The sequence below is a fragment of the Panthera tigris genome, chromosome A2 (assembly GCF_018350195.1).
Source record: "Panthera tigris isolate Pti1 chromosome A2, P.tigris_Pti1_mat1.1, whole genome shotgun sequence".
In the NCBI taxonomy this organism is placed as follows: Eukaryota; Metazoa; Chordata; class Mammalia; order Carnivora; family Felidae; genus Panthera; species Panthera tigris.
Genome location: NC_056661.1, coordinates 127,590,081 through 127,609,735, shown reverse-complemented (window position 1 = coordinate 127,609,735; position 19,655 = coordinate 127,590,081). Strand labels below are relative to the sequence as shown.

The 19,655-nt window shown below is 38.3% G+C and overlaps 1 long non-coding RNA gene across 1 annotated transcript; it reads right to left on the bottom strand.

Annotated features, from left to right (window-relative positions):
- Positions 1-807: 807 nt before the first annotated feature.
- LOC122234294 lies at positions 808-19,424 on the bottom strand. Its single transcript, XR_006212062.1, has 3 exons — positions 19,374-19,424; positions 18,562-18,755; positions 808-856 (listed from the first exon to the last, which is right to left on the bottom strand). It is a non-coding gene; the product is annotated as an uncharacterized LOC122234294 (long non-coding RNA).
- Positions 19,425-19,655: the final 231 nt, after the last annotated feature.

The following is a 19,655-nucleotide window of genomic DNA, read 5'->3' as shown; positions in this document are numbered from 1 at the left end:
CACATATTCACTTCCTCTTTATCTAGTTTACAGGATAACAAAATTCATTCATCAGCACAAAAATTTGTAGGAAAGCAAACCAGGCTGAAAAAAAAATGAAGTTTTATCATCTTTACATTATTTCTAGGTGTTGGAGAGGTTTTTTATTTACCCCTCAGCATCTTTTCATTGCTTTTTTTTTTTTTTTTTTTTTGCATCTGTCTACTAAGAAGGATTTTAGAAAGGCTAAGCAGCATCATAAAACCTTATTGTTTGAAGGTCTCCTTCTGGCTTTCCATGCCTCAAGAATCTTCCTTGCAGAGTCCCTGTGAGGGAAGGCCTCCCTTCACACCCTCCCTAGAATCTGTTCCATTTGAATAGGTAATCATTCAGCTGTAGCCAGCAGCTGCTGCCTAATGTAGTCTCTAAACCTAATGCAGATTCCTAAGGGACTTACCAAGTCATTTAAGAATCTGTGTTGGTGGAGCATGTGCGAGTTGCTCCAAGACTGAAGTGTGTACTGAGGCAGCACACTGCCTCTCCCTTCCTCATGCCAATGCCACTGAAGTACTGTCAGGATTTTAGTATTCAGATGAAATTGGCTTTGTTCATCTTAGCTCTCAGCATCATTTCACAGAGGGTGAAAGCAGGCCACAACTGTGCCCCTCCTTCTCTCTTGTGTGCCAGAAAGAATCTAGCACAATGATATTCTGGCTTTTAGCTCTGTCATCATTTTTCTCAAATAAGTTTTTGGTGGAACATCAGCTGATTACAAGTAGAACTGCCCTGATGGAAGAAAGGCTTGGACACTGAAACCAATTTACTTACCTTTCCATATATACCCATGCCTAGGGCATCTCCATGAAATTCCAAACATCTGAGAAAGAAAACATTTTAGAAGGTAGGCACCCAGAAAATTGCACTACCTGAAAACACAATCCCATTATATTCTTTTATATATAAACTTGTATTCTCAGGGAATATAGCAGGACAAAAATTAATGTGAAATGTTAAACAAATTATTGTTTTGGTTCAATCAACTTTGTGACATTTCTTTTAAAAAAGTAGGCTGAATCTTCTAAGAATCTAGAACCCAGAAACCATGTGGATATGGTTTAAATGAGCGCCCTTAGATTATACATTTTCCTTCAGTTCCTTGTGACACTATAAACTGCACTATTGCAGAAGCATACCATTAATTGCAAGACCTTGTTCACTTTTGTGTCATGTGCTTTCCCTTTTCTTTTTATTTATTTATTTTGAGAGAAAGGGAGTACACGTGGGGGAGTGGCAGAGAGAGAGGGAGGGAGAGAGCCTCCGCACTGTCAGCGCGGAGCCTGATGCAGGGGCTTGAACTCATGAACCACGAGATCAAAATCCTGACCTGAGCTGAAGCCAAGAGTTGGATGCTTAACTGACTGAGCCACCCAGGTGTCCCTGTACTTTCCCTTTGATTGGAATGCCTAAAACTTCTTCTTCACTTGGTAAACAATAGCATATCCTTAAGACCTAACCTAAGTTTCATCTAGCTAATACATGACAAAGATAAAAGAGTCCATGCAAAAAGACAACTGCTACCATGAACTAAACTATTTGGTCTCCTTTACAGTCACTGATAACCTGTGGATTTCTTACTTTACTATGACTGACTAACTTTGCATATTTGTTCAGTAATCTTTGTAATAGTTGCAAGTAGCTGCATAATGTGATTCACATGAAATGCTACATAATTGGTTGTCAAAATGAGCAGATAGCCTTAGGTTTCATAAGATGAAAGAAGAGACATAACTGGCTATATAAAACCATACCTGTGTATACCTGTTTCTGAAGTAAAGACATACATGTGTATCAGGCATCAAAAAGCCACCACTATGGAAAGGAAATACATGGACAGTAAAATCATTTTTATTTACTATCAATCAGACCACTGTAATCAAATGTAAACTGCTATTACATTTGTTATAGGATTTCCTCTATCATTTTAAAGTCATTATTATATGAAACATTGAGTCTCTACACTAGATGAAGATTCTCCTGCCACAGAAACTTAAGAAATCCATTAGCATTAGGAATGTTTGCATTAAATTCCTCCATGCTTTTATTATCTATATAATAAATAAGTTATTATAAAACCCTCCCTGATTTCTCTCTGAAAATCCTCTCAAGGACAGAACTTCTTAATTTCAGTCCAAAGGCATCACTGATTAGGATCAAGCAATGAACTCACAAAGACCACAGAGTAACAAAAGAAGCATTGTGAGTATGGTAAATTTTAAAATTGTCTGCAAATGTTCACATCCTCCGTGTTGTCTCTGCTCCACTGATGTTGGATTTAGCTATGTGACTTGCAGTATGTCATATGACAGACTGACTAGCTTCCACTTTAAAGCAAAGACTACAGGGGCATGGCAAGTTTCTGCCAACTCTCCCCTACTGCTTTCTATCATCAGAAGATCATATTCCAGACAGTCACAACCTCTGCTTCCCATAATGAGAAGACATTTGAAGAAAACTGAAAAGTAATACCTTATAGCAGAACCTCAGCAAACAGCCACAACCAATGATAAGCATTGCATAGAGACATAAACAGATTGGTCTGCTTAGCAGAGTGGCTAACACATACTAAGAACTCCAGAAACTTCAGCTACCATTATCATTTGACTACTATTAATAGAGTAATAATCCAAATATGTTAAGAAAGGAGGATCCGCATTATATAAATTATTGTGGTATAGTATGAACCAATGAGACAGAATAGAAACCCAGAATAAGACTTTATTACAAATAAAGCTTAAGTATTTGATGAATGCCATAAAATATGAAAGAGTATACATTAAAACAATAAAGAGATTTCTTTGCTACAAAAATAAAAAGCAAAACAAAAAGGTAACATTTCTAGTGAGCATGTATTTTTAAAAAAAAATTTTAATGTTTATTTATTTTTGACAGACACAGAGCATGAGTGGGGGAGTGGCAGGGAGAGAGGGAGACACAGAATGTGAAGCAAGCTCTAGGCTCTGAGCCCCCACGCGGGGCTCGAACTCACAGACCGTGAGATCGTGACCCGAGCCAAAGTCAGATGCTCAAACAACTGAGCCACCCAGCCACCCCTCTAGTGAGCCTATGTTAAGATAGCACTTTGATGCATATTTATCAAGACAGTAAAAATTTGATGCAAACTATATGGAAAGCAATTTGTTGATATGCATCAGCAATCTAATCATTCAATAATGTTTATAATATGAATAACATTTGCATAATTTCAAAAAGGGATGGATTTCTTTTAACAGCCCTTCTAATAACAAAGTGCATAAACAAAATTGTCTAAAATAGGGCAAGTTTCAGTAAATCTGTTTTTCCACAATTATTTTATTAATAAAATAGATTTTCTAAGAATATCACTCAGGGTGCCGGAGTGGCTCAGTCAGGTACGTGTTCAACTTTGGCTCAGGTCATGATCTCATGGCTCATGAGTTCGAGCCCACATCAGGTTCTGTGCTGATAGCTCAGAGGCTGGAGCCTACTTCAGATTCTGTGTCTCCCTCTCTCTTTGCCCCTTCCCCACTTGCACTCTGTCTCTCTCTCTCTCACTTTCTCTCAAAAATAAATAAACAATTGAGGAGGGCACCTGTTGGGATGAGCACTAGGTGTTGTATGTAAGCGATGAACCATGGGACTCTATCCCCAAAACCAAGAGCACACAGTACACACTCTATGTTAGCCAATTTCACAATAAGTTGTATTAAAAAAAATAAATAGGGGTGCCTGCGTGGCTGAGTCGGTTGAGCATCCGACTTCAGCTCAGGTCATGATCTCACAGCTCATAAGTTTGAGCCCCTTGTCAGGCTCTGTGCTGACAGCGCAGAGCCTGGAGCCTGCTTCAGATTCTGTGTCTCCCTCTCTCTCTGCCCCTAACCCACTCACATTCTGTCTCTGTCTCTCTCCAAAATAAATAAACATTAAAAAATTTTAGAAATATAAATCACTCATAATGACAAAAAAATCCAGGATATGAAGCTGACTATAATGTGTGATCTAAATTTTGTAAAACCTTTTACAGATAATAGCCATGGATATGATATAGACACACTGTAACAACTAGCCCCAAATAATGCAGTGTGATTAAGAACTTTGAGTGTAAAGTTCATATATCCTTTCTTTCTAGTTTAAATTAACTCCACATATTAAATAAAAGGAATAATCTTATGACTTTTAATAGTACTAGATATATATGTCTATCAGAAGAGTAACTATTAAGATATTAGTGAGTCAAATTTAATGACTTTTACTAAATATTTTTACCTCAGATTACAATTTCAACTTTATATACACTTATTTGAATGTTGCAACACTGTACTGCTTTTGTCTCTGATCTTTTATTCAGTAACTGCTTAATATTCAGAATTTATAGTTTTGCAGGACATAGATCTTTACATATTGATAGGAAAGAAAATGCAGTTGAAATTAGAATACTTGAATTGCAGTCAGTCTTACTTGATACTTTAATCATGGGTACTTTCTATGCTAAGTCATTCTTAAAAAATACCTTGTAGCTCATTTTGTCCCAATAAATAACAAATTATTTCTTAAGAATTTCAAGATGATTAAAGATTGCTCAATGTTTCCAGGATTATAGAACATCATCTGAAAATCATTGCAGCCATCTGTTCCCAATCATAAGAGATGTTTGAGAACAGTTAGTAAAGATACATTGAACACCCCACGCTGTAACATGGAAATACCTCTACCTAAAGACTTATTTCATTGATCTAAAAACCATTCTATTTTTATCTACAATATATCCTACATATTCCTTGTGTCAATTTATACTGGCTAAGTTGGGTTGTGATAACATAAAGCCTCCTATCATTTGCACTAACAAAGGTTATTTCTCTTTCGTGTAACATCTCCAAAATGAGTCTCTTCAGTCAGGTCTTTACCTCAGGACCCAAAAACAAGTATTTTAGGTTTTGTGGCTTTTTGGTCTGTGTCACTATGGTTCATCAACTTGGTTCCCAAAGTCATTCTACTCTGATGTAGTACAAAAGCAGCCATACACAAAAGCATAGCTGTGTTTTAATGAACCTATATTTTCTAAAACAGGCAGCTGAACTGGGAGCCACAGTTTGCCAACCCCTGGAACAGAGAATAAATGGGGATCAGAGGCTTCTTTAGTTATACTGTCAAGTAAGACTTTTCACAGGATGGGTGTATGAATGCTAAGTGGCCAGGTATGTGAACATCTGGGAATAGAGTACATGGGCAAGGGGTGTACCATGTGCCAAGGACCTGGGATGGGAAAAAACTTTGTGTTCTTGCAGAATAGAGAAAAGACCACTATCACTAGAATACAGGGTGCTACAGTTTGTGGTTATGAGCTAAGAGAGATGCAGATTTCATAGTTTCATAGGCCAAGTAAGAGGTTTGAATTTTATTCTAAGTGAAACTGGAAATCACCTGATTCTTTGAAACAGGGTTATAGCATGATTGGACTGATAAAAAATGATCATACAGGATGCTATGTGGAGGAAGGATTGTGGGGGGAGGGCAAAAACAGAAGGAAGGAGGTTGCTGTGGTTATGCAGGAGAAATGTAATGGTGTTTTGGACCAGCCGTGGAGATGAAAATATTGAGTAGATTCAACACATTTAAAGGTGGGATGGTTGAACTACCTGAGAGAGTGGGAAAGACCAGAGACATGCAGGCCTCTGGAGTTCTGGGTTTTAGCACAATGGATGGGAGATGACATCCTGTAGCTTTTCCTACTAATACACAATAAATGTGAAAGTCTACATAATTATCTAGAGATGTTAAGCAAAAAGAGCACTTCTAATCAAAATAAAGTCATGATATATCCTATGATTGTCCGCTTCCCTATCTGTTTTTGCCTTTTTGTATGTAAAAATTAAATCCACTTTAGCTCACCAAATTTACAACTGGTGAAGTTTAACTTTCTGATTTCAGAAACAAACTGGTTCTCAAGACAAGTAAAACTGTATATGTTTACTACCCACTCCAATAAACATTAATATATGTACCCCAAACCCAAAGAGCCAGTGCTTTTGCCGTTTATTTCTAAAGCATAAACGTGTATGCATTTAATAGATTATTTATTGAAAGTACTGTATATGCTGGGAATACAACAGTACAGCAAAATTAAAGCTGATACATGGACTTTATATTGGGGGGGGGCGGTTAGACAATGTTTAAGTAAATAAATAAAGCAATATGTATAAATTGTGATTAACATTTACTGAGGTTATTTTGTCTCTAGTAACAATTCTTATTTCTAAATTTTATTCCTTCTATATATGCCCCCTCATTTACATCCTTTATAGGTTTTCTAAATACATTTATTTTTTCTACTCCATCTTTATGATCTATAAGACATTGGATTATAGTAAAAATGAGGAAGGGGTAAAATTAGTAAGACATTTTAACATGATCACACTTTCCGTAAATGGAGAAGTCTTTGGCCCTGGCTGACAAGACTGTATTTGTTAAAAAAATTTCATGAAGCAGACTTAAGACAATAATACACAGCACACAAAGGATATATACTTAAGTCAATTCATTTTCATTATACTGTCATGGTCAGTTAATCTGTTTTCCCATTTGTAATAACATTTCTGTGTAAAGAATAGGTGCTAGAACAATGTTTCCACTGAGATGACCACTTTATCAGTTTAATAATCTCTCTTTCCAAAGATTTGCTGTCACAATTATTGCATGGTCACGTGACAAGCAGGCACATACATGATTATTTTCATTACAGTTTTCATAGGATGGTGTTCCAAAAAAAAAAATGAAAGAAAGCAATGAAAATTGAGAGTCCCAGGGCTAAATTTATGGCTGTGAATGAAAAGTCTTTGAGAGAAATTTTTTTTTTTTCTGTTTTAGTTAAAAGAAGTTAAATGGAGAACACTGAGGAGGCTGAAATTTGAACTGGGACAAATGGGACCAAGCAGAATAAAAGTGGAAACCTCAAGTCTCTCTCACATTGATAAGCTATTAGTCAGTAAATACGAAATTCAGGTGAGTAATAGAGGACAGCTTTTCTTTCCCCATTTATTTCTTATTGTCTCTTTCTCAACCTTTCCACACATGTGCACTTATTGTATCTTTTATTATCTCATTTACTTTTTCTTTGGCCTGTATTTTATCTTAAAAATAAGTTATGGCCCCTCCTTTTCTCTAAAACAAGACCACACAAATAAAATCAGTGTTCTGTGAGTAGTATACCACCATCCACCACTTCAAACTATTAGCATGAGAAAATTCTCTGTTTGACAACTCATACTACCTACCAATTAGTTGTAATAGCTCTGGAAGAAATGAAATAGAAATCAATATTAAAGAAAAATGTTGATCTTCTAAAATAAATAATTGACATGTACATATATTAGCACTCATCTAAAAAAGTTACACTGCAGAAAATTCAACAAGTCACTCAAGCATTTTGGAAATTAGAATCTTTTAAATTATTGTTTTTATATTACATTTAAAATTCATCTTCCCTTGAAGAAAAAATACAATTTCTCTTACGCCATATAATGAATTTTTTCCCTGTCAGCAATTTTATTAATAAGAACCCTTGCTTTAACCAGAAACAGTTTTGTTGGAGAACTAAGCCCCCTTCGCCAGTGTGCACGCGCACGCGCACACACACACACACACACACACACTCTCCACTGTAATTACCTCTGTTTGGTACTAAATCAAATTAGCATTTGATTAGCACTTTATTTCCTGACCCCAGTTAAGATATATTTATGAAGGCAATACATTTCTCCATGTTTATTCCCTAGCAACCACTATGTGGTATTTCTCTTTCCTTCAATCCCTCCTGTGTTTTTCTCATTCTCTATACAATGTTGAGGATCTGCTCACTCCTATATTTAGATATTCACTAGTTAATTAAAAGGTCTCCTGAATCTAAAAATTTTCCTCAAAATCTGACTGAAGTGAGCAAGAACCGGAGTTGTCTAATACATAAAGAAATAGATTGCAGTAGTAACAGATGATCTCGTATGTAATGTTTCTTTAATATTACCATTCTCTATGTATTCAGCAATAAGCTATTACAAAAAAATTAAGACAGAAATATTCAGAATTTGTTTTCTTTTGGAAGGTAAAATTTTATTTTCTCCTACTAGATTATACAAAATAGTCTAATTCCTCTCCATAAGGACACAAATCAATTTCCCTTCCTCTCTCTCTCTCAATTTTACTTTGGAACAACATCTCATGAATTAAAGGGGTAATATGTCAACGTTTGGTTAAGCAATTTCAAAAAAATATGGAATAAAAAGTTACTGAGCACTTTTATGAACAAGGTTCTTTGCATATATAACTTCATTTAATAATTGGAAAAACTTTATCAGGCAGTTATCTGCATTTTGCTATTGAAAAAACTGAGGTGCAGAGAGTTTAACAATTTTGTTCAACATCATATTTCAGGTAATGGGAATACATCCCAGATCTATTTGTCTATATTAGTTATGTCCTCTGTTCTTATTCATAATTTGCCCCATATTAGCTTTGTTATTAAACTTTACTGTTTAATTTCCTCAAAATTCGGGCTTTGGAACTTATTTCTCCCTCTTCCTGCAACACTCTTCTCCAAACCTTTGAGTACACTCTTTTTTAGTATTTTGGTCATACCTCAGTAAGGCCTTAGAGGCCTTCTCTGCCTAACTCATCTAACTTAGGCTGGACACCCTACACCTGATGCCCTTTTTCTTTTTTTCCCCCAGCTTTACCGAGATAAAATTGACATGTAACATTGTATAAGCCTAAAGCGTACCAGTGACTTGATTAAGTATATATTGTGAAGTATTTGTATTTCCCTCAATAGTTTAATTAACATTCATTACCACACATAACTAAAAATGTCTTTAAAAATTTTTTTAAATTTTATTTTAGAGAGAAAAAGAGTGTGAGCAGGCGAGAGGGGCAGAGAGAAAATATCAAGCAGGCTCTGTGCTCGGTGCGGAGCCTGATGTAGGGCTCAATCCCACAATCCTGGGATCATAACCTCAGCCAAAATCAAGAGGCAGCAGCTCAACCAAATGAGCCACCCAGGCACCGCTCTTGTGATGAGAACTTTTAAGATCTACTCTTAGCATTATAGCAACTTTCAAATATTTAATACAGTATTATTTACTATAGTCACCATACTGTACTCTATATCCCCTAGAACTTATTTACCTTATAACAGAAGTTTCTACTTTTTGATCACCTTCACCCATTTCCCCAACCCCTAGCTCCCCACCTCTGGCAACCACCAATCTGTTCTCTGTCTGTATGAGTTAGGTTTTTTAAGATCCTATATTTAGGTGAAATCACACAGTATTTATCTTGTCTAACATTTCACTTAGCATAATGCCCTCAAGGTTCACCCATTTTGTCACAAATGGTAGGATTTCCTTCCTTTTTATAGCTGAATATTTCATACACACACACACACACACACACACACACACACACACACACACACACAAATACACACATCTCTATACCATATACATGTGGACATTATATATCACATTATGTATACATAAGTAGATATCACATTTTACCTATTCATTTGTGTACATCTAGGTTACTTCCATTTCTATTATAAATAATGTAGCAATGAACATGAAGGTTCAGATATCTGAGAGAGTGATTTTGTTTCCTTTGGACATATACCAGTGGAATTGCTAGATCATATGGTAGTTGGATTTCAAATATTTGAAGAATATCCATTCTGTTTTCCATAATGGCTGCATCAATTTACATTCTCACCAACAGTTCACAAGGGTTTTTTCTCCACATCTTTGCCAACACTTACCTATCATCTTTGTGATATTAATTATCTTAACAGGTGTGAGGTGATATCTCATTGTGGTTTTGATTTGCATTTCCCTGAGGATTATGGAAGTCAAGCACCTCTTCAGGTACCTATCAGCCATCTGACTATTTTCTTTGCAAACAAGTCCATTCAGGTCCTTTGCCCATTCTTTAATTAGATTACTTTTGCTATTGTTATTGAGCTGTAGGAATTCTTAAGTATTGTGGATATTAACTCCTTACCAGAGAGGTGATTTTTTTCTCCCATTCCATAGGTTGCTTTTCATTTTGTTGACCATCTGTTTTGCAGTGCAGAAGCGTTTTAGTTGGATGTAATTTCACTTGTTTATTTTTGCATTTGCTGCTTGTTCTTTGTCATTTCCAAAAAATCATTGCCAAGACCAAAATAAATGAGCTTTTTCCCTATTTTTTCCTAGGAGGTTAACTGATTCAAGTCTTACATTTAAGTCTTTAATACATTTTGAGTTAATTTTTGTCAATGGTGTAGATAAGTTTCATTCCTTTGCATCTAGTTTTCCAGTTTTCCTAGCACCATTTATTGAAGAGAGTGCCTTTTGCCCATCGTATATACCTGGTTCCTCTGTCATAAATGAATTCACCATAAATGCATGGGTTTATTTCTGAGCTCTCTATTCTGTTCTATTGATCTATATGTCTGTTTTTAAGCCAATACTATACTGTTCTGGATTACTATAGCTTTGTAATACAGTTTGAAATCAGGGAGTGTAATGCCTCCAGCTTTTTTCTTTCTCAGGATTGTTTTGCCTATTTGCAGCTTTTGTTCTGTAAGAATTTAGGATTGCTTTGTCTATTTCTGTAAAAACAAACAAAAAATCCATTGGAATCTTGACAGAAATTGCACTGAATCTATAGATAGCTTTGGGTAGTATGAACATTTTAACATCAATTCTTCCAATCCATGAACATGAGTATCTTTTCATTTATTCCTGTCTTCTTCAATTCTTTCATCAATGTCTTAAAGCTTTCAGTGTACAAATCTTTCATCTCCTTGGTTAAATTTATTTCTAAGTATTTCACTGTATTTGATGTTATCATAAATGACATTGTCTTGTCTCTCCTTCAAATTATTGGTATTTAATGTATAGAAATGTTACTAATTTTTGCAAGTAGATTTTGTGTCCTGTAACTACACTGAAGTCATTGATAAGATCTAGAAGTTTTTTGGTAGAGTGTTAAGGATTTTCCATATATAAAATCATGTCATCTGCAAACAGATAAATTTACTTTTTCCTTTCCAATTCTGATGCCTTTTATTCCTTTTCTTGCCCAATTACTCTGGTTAGAACTCCCAGTACTATGATGAATAAAGGTGGTGAGAGTCTTGTTTCTGATCTGAGAGGAAAAGCTTTGACCTTTCACCATGGAGTATGATGTTATCTGTGGGCTTGTTATATATGACCTTTATTATGTTAAGCTATGTTACCTATCAGGGTGTTTTTGAGAATTTTTATCACAAATGGATGTTGAATTTTATCAATTGCTTTTTTCCATCAAGAGATGATTATATGATTTTAATCTTTCATTCTATTAATGTATAATGTTTATTGATTTACATATGTTGAAACATCTTTGCATCCCAGGGATGAATCCCACTTGATCATGGTGTATGATCTTTTCAGTGTGCTGCTGAATTGTGTTTGCTAGTATTTTTGTTGAGAATTTCTGCATCTATATTCACCAGGAATGTTGGCCTGTAGCTCCCTTCTCTTGTAGTATATTTATCTGGCTTTGGTATCAGGGTAATGCTGGTCTAATATGAGTTTGGAAGTGTTCCCTCCTCTTCTATTTTTTGGGAAGAGTTTGAAAAGGATTGTCTTTAATTTTTCTCTAAAGGTCTGGAAAAATTCACCATTGTAACCATCTGGTTCTAGGCTTTTCCTCATTGAGAGTTTCTTAATTACTGATTCACTCTCCTTACTCATTATCAGTGTGTTTAAATTTTCTATTTTTTATGATAAGTCTTGGTAGGTTATATGTTTCTAGGAATTTGTCTATTTCTTCTAGGTCATTAAATTGTTGGTATATAGTTGTTCACAGTAATCTCTTCTGACTCTTCGTATATGTGTGGTATTAGTTGTAATGTCTCCACTTGCATTTATGATTTGGGTACTCTTTCTTTTTCTTGGTTAGTCTTACTAAAGGTTTGTCAATTTTATTTTTTCAAAGAACCAACTCAATTTTGTAAATATTTTCTGTTTTTTTTTTTTTTTCTGTTCTCTACCTTATTTATTTGTCCTACTCTATTATTTCCTTCCTTCTGCTAACTTGGGATTAGTTCATTCTTTTTCTAGTTCCTTAAGGTATGAGATTAGGTCACTTACTTGAGATCTTTCTTATTTATCAGTGTATGTACTTATTGCTAGATCCTTTCCTCTGAGAACTTCTTTTGCCATATCTTTAAGTTTGGGTATGTTGTGTTTCCATTTTAGTTTGTCTCAAGATATTTTTTCCCCTTTTGATTTCTTTTTTGATCCTTTAAGAAGTGTGGTGCTTACTTTCCATGTACTTGTGAATTTTCCAGGTTTATTCCAGTTAGTGATTTCTAGTTTCCCACCATTGTGGTTAGAGAAGGTACATGATATAATTTCTAAATTTTTGAATTTGTTAAGACTTATTTCATGCCCTAACATATGACCTATCATAGAAAATATCCCACATGTATTTGAGAATAATGTCCATTCTTCTGCTGTTGGATTAAATGTTCTGTATATATGTTAGGCCCATTTGGTCTATAGCATTGTTTCATATTGATTCTGTGTCTAAATGATCTATCCATTGTTGAGAGTAGGGTATTAACTCCCCAACTTTTATTACTGTTTATTTTTCCTTATTTACTTTATATATTAGGTGCTCTGATGTTGAGTACATACTTAGAATTGTATCTTCTTGATGGATTGACTCCTTTATCATTACACAATGACCTTCTTTGTCCCTTTTGAGCATTTTTCTCTTATAGTCTATTTCATCTGATGTAAGCATAGCTACTCCTGATTTCTTTTGGTTACCACAAGAACTGTATTAGTTTCCTTTGTTAGTGTCATGTCTATTTGATTCTTTGTGATCCTTAATTCCTTGCAATGGTATTTGAACATCTGAGTAAGCTGTCCCCTCCTCCAGACTCCAGTTTAGCTTCGAGTTCTGGATGATTCAGGTGGTCACATCCTTTGGCAGTTGGGGCCTGCTATCAGTGTCTCTATTTGGGTTAGGCCACTGCTCATGCTCTGAGATCAAGAGGCATGCCACTGTCTGGGAACAGTGGAAAAGAATATCTGGCTTGATTCCTTGCTCAGGTGCTGCAGTGTGATGGGCTCTCTGGCTGCCCGCATGCTCTGGTCAGGCTTTCTAGCCAGTGGGATGGGATGCTGTATTCAGCAGTTGGGCAGGGCTACAAATTGCTTCCCTGTCCAGGTGGGGCCATAGAAAGGGCTCTACAGTCATTATGGTTCAATGGCTGCAACCCAAATGTGGCAGAACTGTCCATCCTGCTCTCTGGCCAGCAAGTAAAGCTGTATCCTACAACAGCTGCTATGATTTTAATTCAACCTGAGAACTCTTAACTGAAGCAAGATCATTCTTACTAGCTATATATTAGAGGTCCATGATTTTGAATCTTTTATTTATCTGAAGGTTTTAATCACTTGTATGAGGCATTCTAACACATGGTCTAATGCAGATGCAAGAATAATTGCCACTGATGCTTTTAACTGCTTAATTCAGCAGGCAGCAAAACAAGCAAATTGAGATAGAACAGTATAGGCCACAAATGTATATAATAATATTCATTAGCTCATTTATTTGAAAAATATTTTTATTTTTGAGAGAGAGAGAGAGAGCACATCACAAGATGGGGGGAGGGGCAGAGAGAGAGGGAGACAGAGGATCTGAAGCGGGCTCTGCCCTGGCAGCAGAGAGCCTGATACATGGCTCAAACTCATGAACTGCAAGATCATGACCTGAGCCAAAGTCAGACACTTAACTGACTGAGCCATCCAAGCACGCTGCTCTTTTTTTTTTTTTTTTAAATAAAAGAGATATTTTTAATGTTTTGTTTCCCAACTGTTTGTCTAATTAAAATAATAATCGGGCCTGAGTGGCTCAGTCGGCTGACTCTTGATTTCGGCTCAGGTCATGATCTCATAGTTTATGAGTTTGAGCCTCACACTGGGCTCTGCACTGACGGTGCAGAGTCTGCTTGGGACTCTTTCTTTCCCTCTCTCTCTGTACCTCCCCTGCTTGTGCTCTCTCAAAATAAATAAACATTAAAATATATTAAAATTATAACTATAAAACTACATTATAATGAATAATTTCTTTTTTTTTTTTTTTTTTTTTTCCTGGACGTTTCTCCTTTATTTCTTTGGTAAATCACACTTTCTTCCCCATGGGCAGTCTTCTCCAACGCAAATGTAACAAAACAGACCCTCTTCCGTGGGCCTCTGGTCTGCGCTTGACTCCGGAGACTCCCTTCTGCTAATCCTCTGGCGGTTTTCTGGGTTCTTTAGGCAGGTGTAGGTGGAATCTAAGTGATCGGCAGGACGCGCTGTGAGCCCCGCGTCCTCCTACGCCGCCATCTTCCGGAACCCCTCATAATGAATAATTTCTTAATAAAGAGTTTAATTTAGCCATCAAGTTAGATTGGAGACACCATTTACCTAATATCCAGATAATTCACTGTATTCCACCTTTTTTTCTATCATCAAAGTTTTGCATATATAAACTGAACCTGCTCATTTCATCATGGTTATGTCTATCTATATCATATGATTACATTGGCCATGGCATAATTTGGATATTTCACATTAATAAATTATTAATAAAATTAAACAATAATACTATTATTATTTGAATATTTTATCTAAACATTATCTACCTATATATCTATTCAAGGTTAGTTACTATATTTATGCCCTCAATTGAACATCTCATTATTTTTATTTTCTTTCCTTTGGGAAAACTTCTATGACATACAGTATTCTCTGAGTGATTTTCAAGGGCTGGGATCCTAAATAGGCTGTACACTTGGAACTTTAAATAATGTCCATTGATAGCACCAACTAAGGTAGAAAGATGGACCAGAAACTGGTATCCACATCCTCAGTAAATGTTGGGGAGTAATTATGAGGTCCTCTGATCATAGATGTGAAAGGTAAAGTATGTGATAGCTGCACAAAAGTGTCAGGAATGAACTAGAAGAATGTCATATCACCTCCTGATTCAGTGCTATACAGAAATAAAAGAATGAACAACCCTTATTTGAGGGGGATGGAAGAGGAGGGCCAAGGTTAACTCCTCCTGCTGCAATTTACATTTCCATTTCCCCTCCCGCCTTTTACAAAATAGAATTTGTGTTTTGGAAAGTAATATAAAATCATTTTAATACCTAAAGTCTGCTGAAACCTTACAACAGTCACATAAGAAATGCTATAATAATAATTATTATTATTACAATTATTACCAAAGGCAAACAATTAAGGTGCAGGTTATTTAATTCTTGCCACAAGCCTGGTGAAAGGCACAATTCTTATTTTCATTGTATGAATCAGGAAATTAAAGTTGAGATTGGTAAAGTGATTTGTCTGAAATTAGTTACACACTTGGCTGGGATGTGAATCCAGGCCTATTTGTATCTATATTTGTTACTTAGTCAATTGCTTTGATCTCAAGAATGATCAAGGATAGTAACATTTCCTAAGGAAAACAATAATTAAGAAATATTGCCTTGAATTTTACACAGTAAGCTTTAGGAATCAACTAAAGAGTATACATATACTCAGTCGGTGGCTCAGTCAGTTGTACATCCAACTCTTGGTTTTGGCTCTGGTCATGATCCTATGGTTTGTGGGATGATCCCACAGTTTGTGAGATCAAGTCTCAGCGCAGAGCCTGCTTGGCATTCTCTCTCTCCCTCTCTCTCTGCTGTTCCCCTATTCATGCTCATGCTCTCTCTCTCAAAATAAATACATGAACCTTAAGAAAAATATACAAAATGTGAAGAAATTAATTTTTTTTCTATAAAAAAGTTGGAAAATTTCACAGGAGGCACTTGACTGAGCTGATCTGAATCTAAATCTAATTTCACCACTAATTATTTGTATCATTTTAGAGAAGTCCCTTAACTTCACTGGGTCTCAGTTTCCTCATATATAAACTAAATATGCTTTCTTGGGATATCTCCAAAGACCCTTCTAGCTCTCAAATTATAAGATCTCTAGAATGTTTGTTGTTCAATTTATATTCAGAGTAAGAAAAAAATCCACATGAAGGCATTACTTATTATATAGCTTAATATTTATTTTTAAATAATTTGTATAAAATTTGCATTAAAAAGAATGTTTTTGCAGTTATGGAAATAAATAATCAGAAATAAATCTGTATGAAATTTTACTGATAGGGAAAAATCTGTTACAAGATGGCTGACAGGACTGTTAGGGAAATTCCAGTCCCCAACCGAAGACTCCCCTTCTGGGTTCTTTTTCCTACCCTGCTTGCCATGGGCACCAAGTAACTACTAATGCGGAATGCAGAAGTAACTATAAATTGTCCCCCATGCTTGCACTTAGGACTGAGACCTCTGGAGAGTGATCTCCTCTGAGCCTTCCAGTGTGAAATAAACCTCCCGCCTTCCAAGATCTCCAAGTGCCGCTTGGTTCTTCCACCAGGTGATCCAGACCAGGTTCCATAACATTTGGTTCCCTAACCGCACGAGCCCACTGTTGCCACTAGTTTGGGAAAACGGCAAGGCAGTGACAGAATGAGGAATTGCAATGGAGAAGGCATGCCCTGCCTGATATTCGGCAGTCTCCCGCTCTGTCGCCTCAGACTTCAGAGATCTCACAGGTAGGAATTCTGTGGGAGGGAATGTAATAACCTCTGGTGTGTATGTGAGTGTGAATGTGCAACTCGGTCTGGTTTGCCTGCCAAGTTCGATTCTGGGGCTCCATAGGCAGGCACCCGTAAGGTCCCCAAAAGCACCTGGAGTCTGAGTGCACCCGTCTGCGATTTCATGGTGAATGGCACACAGTCTATGACGGCATTGGAATAGTTTCTGATCTTAAGTCACAAAGCTGAGACCACTACAGCTAAGCATCACCTAAGTACCTTCGGAACATGGCCAAACAGGCATCTGACTGGTCTCCTCATTAGAGGGGGCTCCTCTACCCCTCTGTCTCTTTGCAACTCCATCTCACAGGAACATTATGGGGCCAGGACAGTGCAAAAATGGGGTTTTGGGGAGACTATGGAATTAAAATGACCCCTGGCAAGTTAAGGACAGTATGTAAGTTGGAATGTCCCACTTTTGGTATAGGATGGTCCTCGAAGCGAACCTTAGATGTCCCAATGGTCTGCTGCATCTGGAGTGTTGTCACTGGGGACCCAGGTCACCCCGATCAGTCCCGTATATCAACTTCTGGTTAGGGATTACCCAAACCCTTCCCCCTTGGGTACGATTTACCTGCAATGAACAGAGACAGGCTAGGGTACAGAAGTCCCGACCCCCACAAATTCTCGCCAGTGATCCGGAGGAAGGACCAATGGTGCCCCTGCCATATGCTCCCCCAAGACTGTCAGCACCTATCCCCCAGTTCCTGATACTCTGCCACCTTCAGACTCGGCAGATCCTCTCTCTCCCCCGGACCAGCAGGCAGACTGCACCATCAGCCAAGTGCAGGTGCTCTCCAGATGCCGGTCCACACCCACCGGTACCAAGAAGCTCTCCTCCAGGGGATCTAAGCAGAGGGTAAGAAGCCATGAATATGCTCACCAGCAAGGGAAATCCCCCAGGGATTATTATGAGAGGCTATGTGAAGCTTACACCCTGTTTGATCCTGAGGCACAAGAGAGCCACGACAAAAGGACAGGATAAGTCCAGCTGCCAAAAGGAGGAGGCCCAGAACCTCCTTAGCAAAGGATCAATGTGCCTACTGCAAGGAGAAAGGACATTGTTAGAATAAATGTCCCAACCAGGGAAAGTCCCAGAAACCCAGCCGATACGCAAAAGAACCCTGCAAAAAAGACCTCATAAGACTAGCAGTTATAGATTCAGATTGAGGGGGGACCAGGCTCACTTCTTCTTGGCCCCCATAAGCCCATGGTCAAAATGAAAGTAGGGGGCCAAACTATGACTTTTATGTGAACTTGGGCATGAGTTCCTCTACCTACCTGAAAGCCCTATTCCTCTCCTCAGCCAGGATGTACTCTCAAAGCTGAGGGCCCAAATACCAGGTCCAACCAAGTGGCCCACCAGAATTCAGGACTGCCTTCCTCACTGTATGGGCTGAGGACAACCCTCCTGGACTTGCCCATAACTGGGCCCCTGTCATTGTAGAGTTAATCCCAGGGGCTCAACCACAGAGACAGTGGCAATATCCCCTCCCACAAGAGGCAAGATCAGGCATCCAAGAACACCCTGTTCTTGCCAGTCAAGAAGCCAGGAGGAGGGTACCGGCCAGTTCAAGACCTACAAACTATCAACAAAGTGACTGCCTCCTTGCACCCAGTGGTCCCAAACCCATACACCCTCCTCAGCCAGATCCCAGGCTCTGCCAGCTGGTTTACCTGCCTAGACTTAAAGGATGCCTTCTTCTGCTTTCGCGTGGCCCCCCAGATCCAACCCTTGTTTGCCTTCAAATGGACCAAACCAGACACAGGGCGTCAGATGCAACTGACTTGGACGCGCCTCCCACAAGGGTTTAAAAATTTGCCTACCCTCTTTGGAGAGGCACTGGCTGGAGACTTCTCCGGCTTTCCAAGATAGGCCACATTGCACAGAGCACACAAGGGCCCTCCTCCAACTCCCGTCGGACTCAGGGTGTCAGGTCTCATGGAAAAAGGCACAGATCTGCCAACAGCAAGTCCAATACTTAGGCTTCCTCCTCACCCAAGGTAAAAGAGCACTAGGGCTGGAGAGAAATAAAGGTCATCACCTCCGTACCCCAGTTCTAAACTAAGAGGGAGCTACGAGAATTCCAGGAGGCTGTGGGATTCTGCCAAATCTGGAACCCCAGATTCTCGGCAACAGCAAGAACCCTCCAAAATCCCTTGGTAGGACCAGATCAAGAACCCGGTCCTGGGGTATCTGGACAGAGGAGGCTGAAGCCGCCTTCCTAGAGATAAAGGCCACCTTGGGGCAGGCACCAGCCCTTGCCGATATAGGAAAGCCTTTTAATCTCTTTGTGCTTGAGAAGGAAAAGGTCACCCTTGGGGTTCTCAAACAGACTGTTGGCCCTTGGCAACAGTCAGGAGCATACCCATCAAAGAGGCTGGACCCAGTGGCAGCAGGATGGCCATCATGCCTTAGGGCACTAGCGGCCACAGTTCTGCTCATTAAGGAAGCAGATAAACTCACCCTGGTATAAGAACTAAATGTCAAGGTCCCTCATGCTGTTTGGTCTCTCATGAGCCCTCAAGGACACCACTACCTCTCCAACTCTTGGCTAGCACAATATCAGGGGCTTCTCTGCGAGAATCCACAGTCACTCTTGAAACAGTGCAGACACTGAACTCCACAACGTTCCTACCTTCTGAGGAAGGGAAACCAGATCATGACTGTTCTGAGGTGACTGATAAAGTATTCGCAAGTCACCCAGATCTGTGTGACCAGGCCCTAGAAACTCAGACCTCAGTGATGGTAGCAGTTTCATCACAGAAAGCATTCAAAAGGCAGGGTATGCAGTGACAACCACAGACGAAGTCCTAGAGGCCAATGCCCTACCTGTGGGATGGTCAGCACAACGGGCTGAATGACATGCCTTAATCCGAGCCCTTACCATTAGCAAAGACAAGCAAGTCAACATCTACAC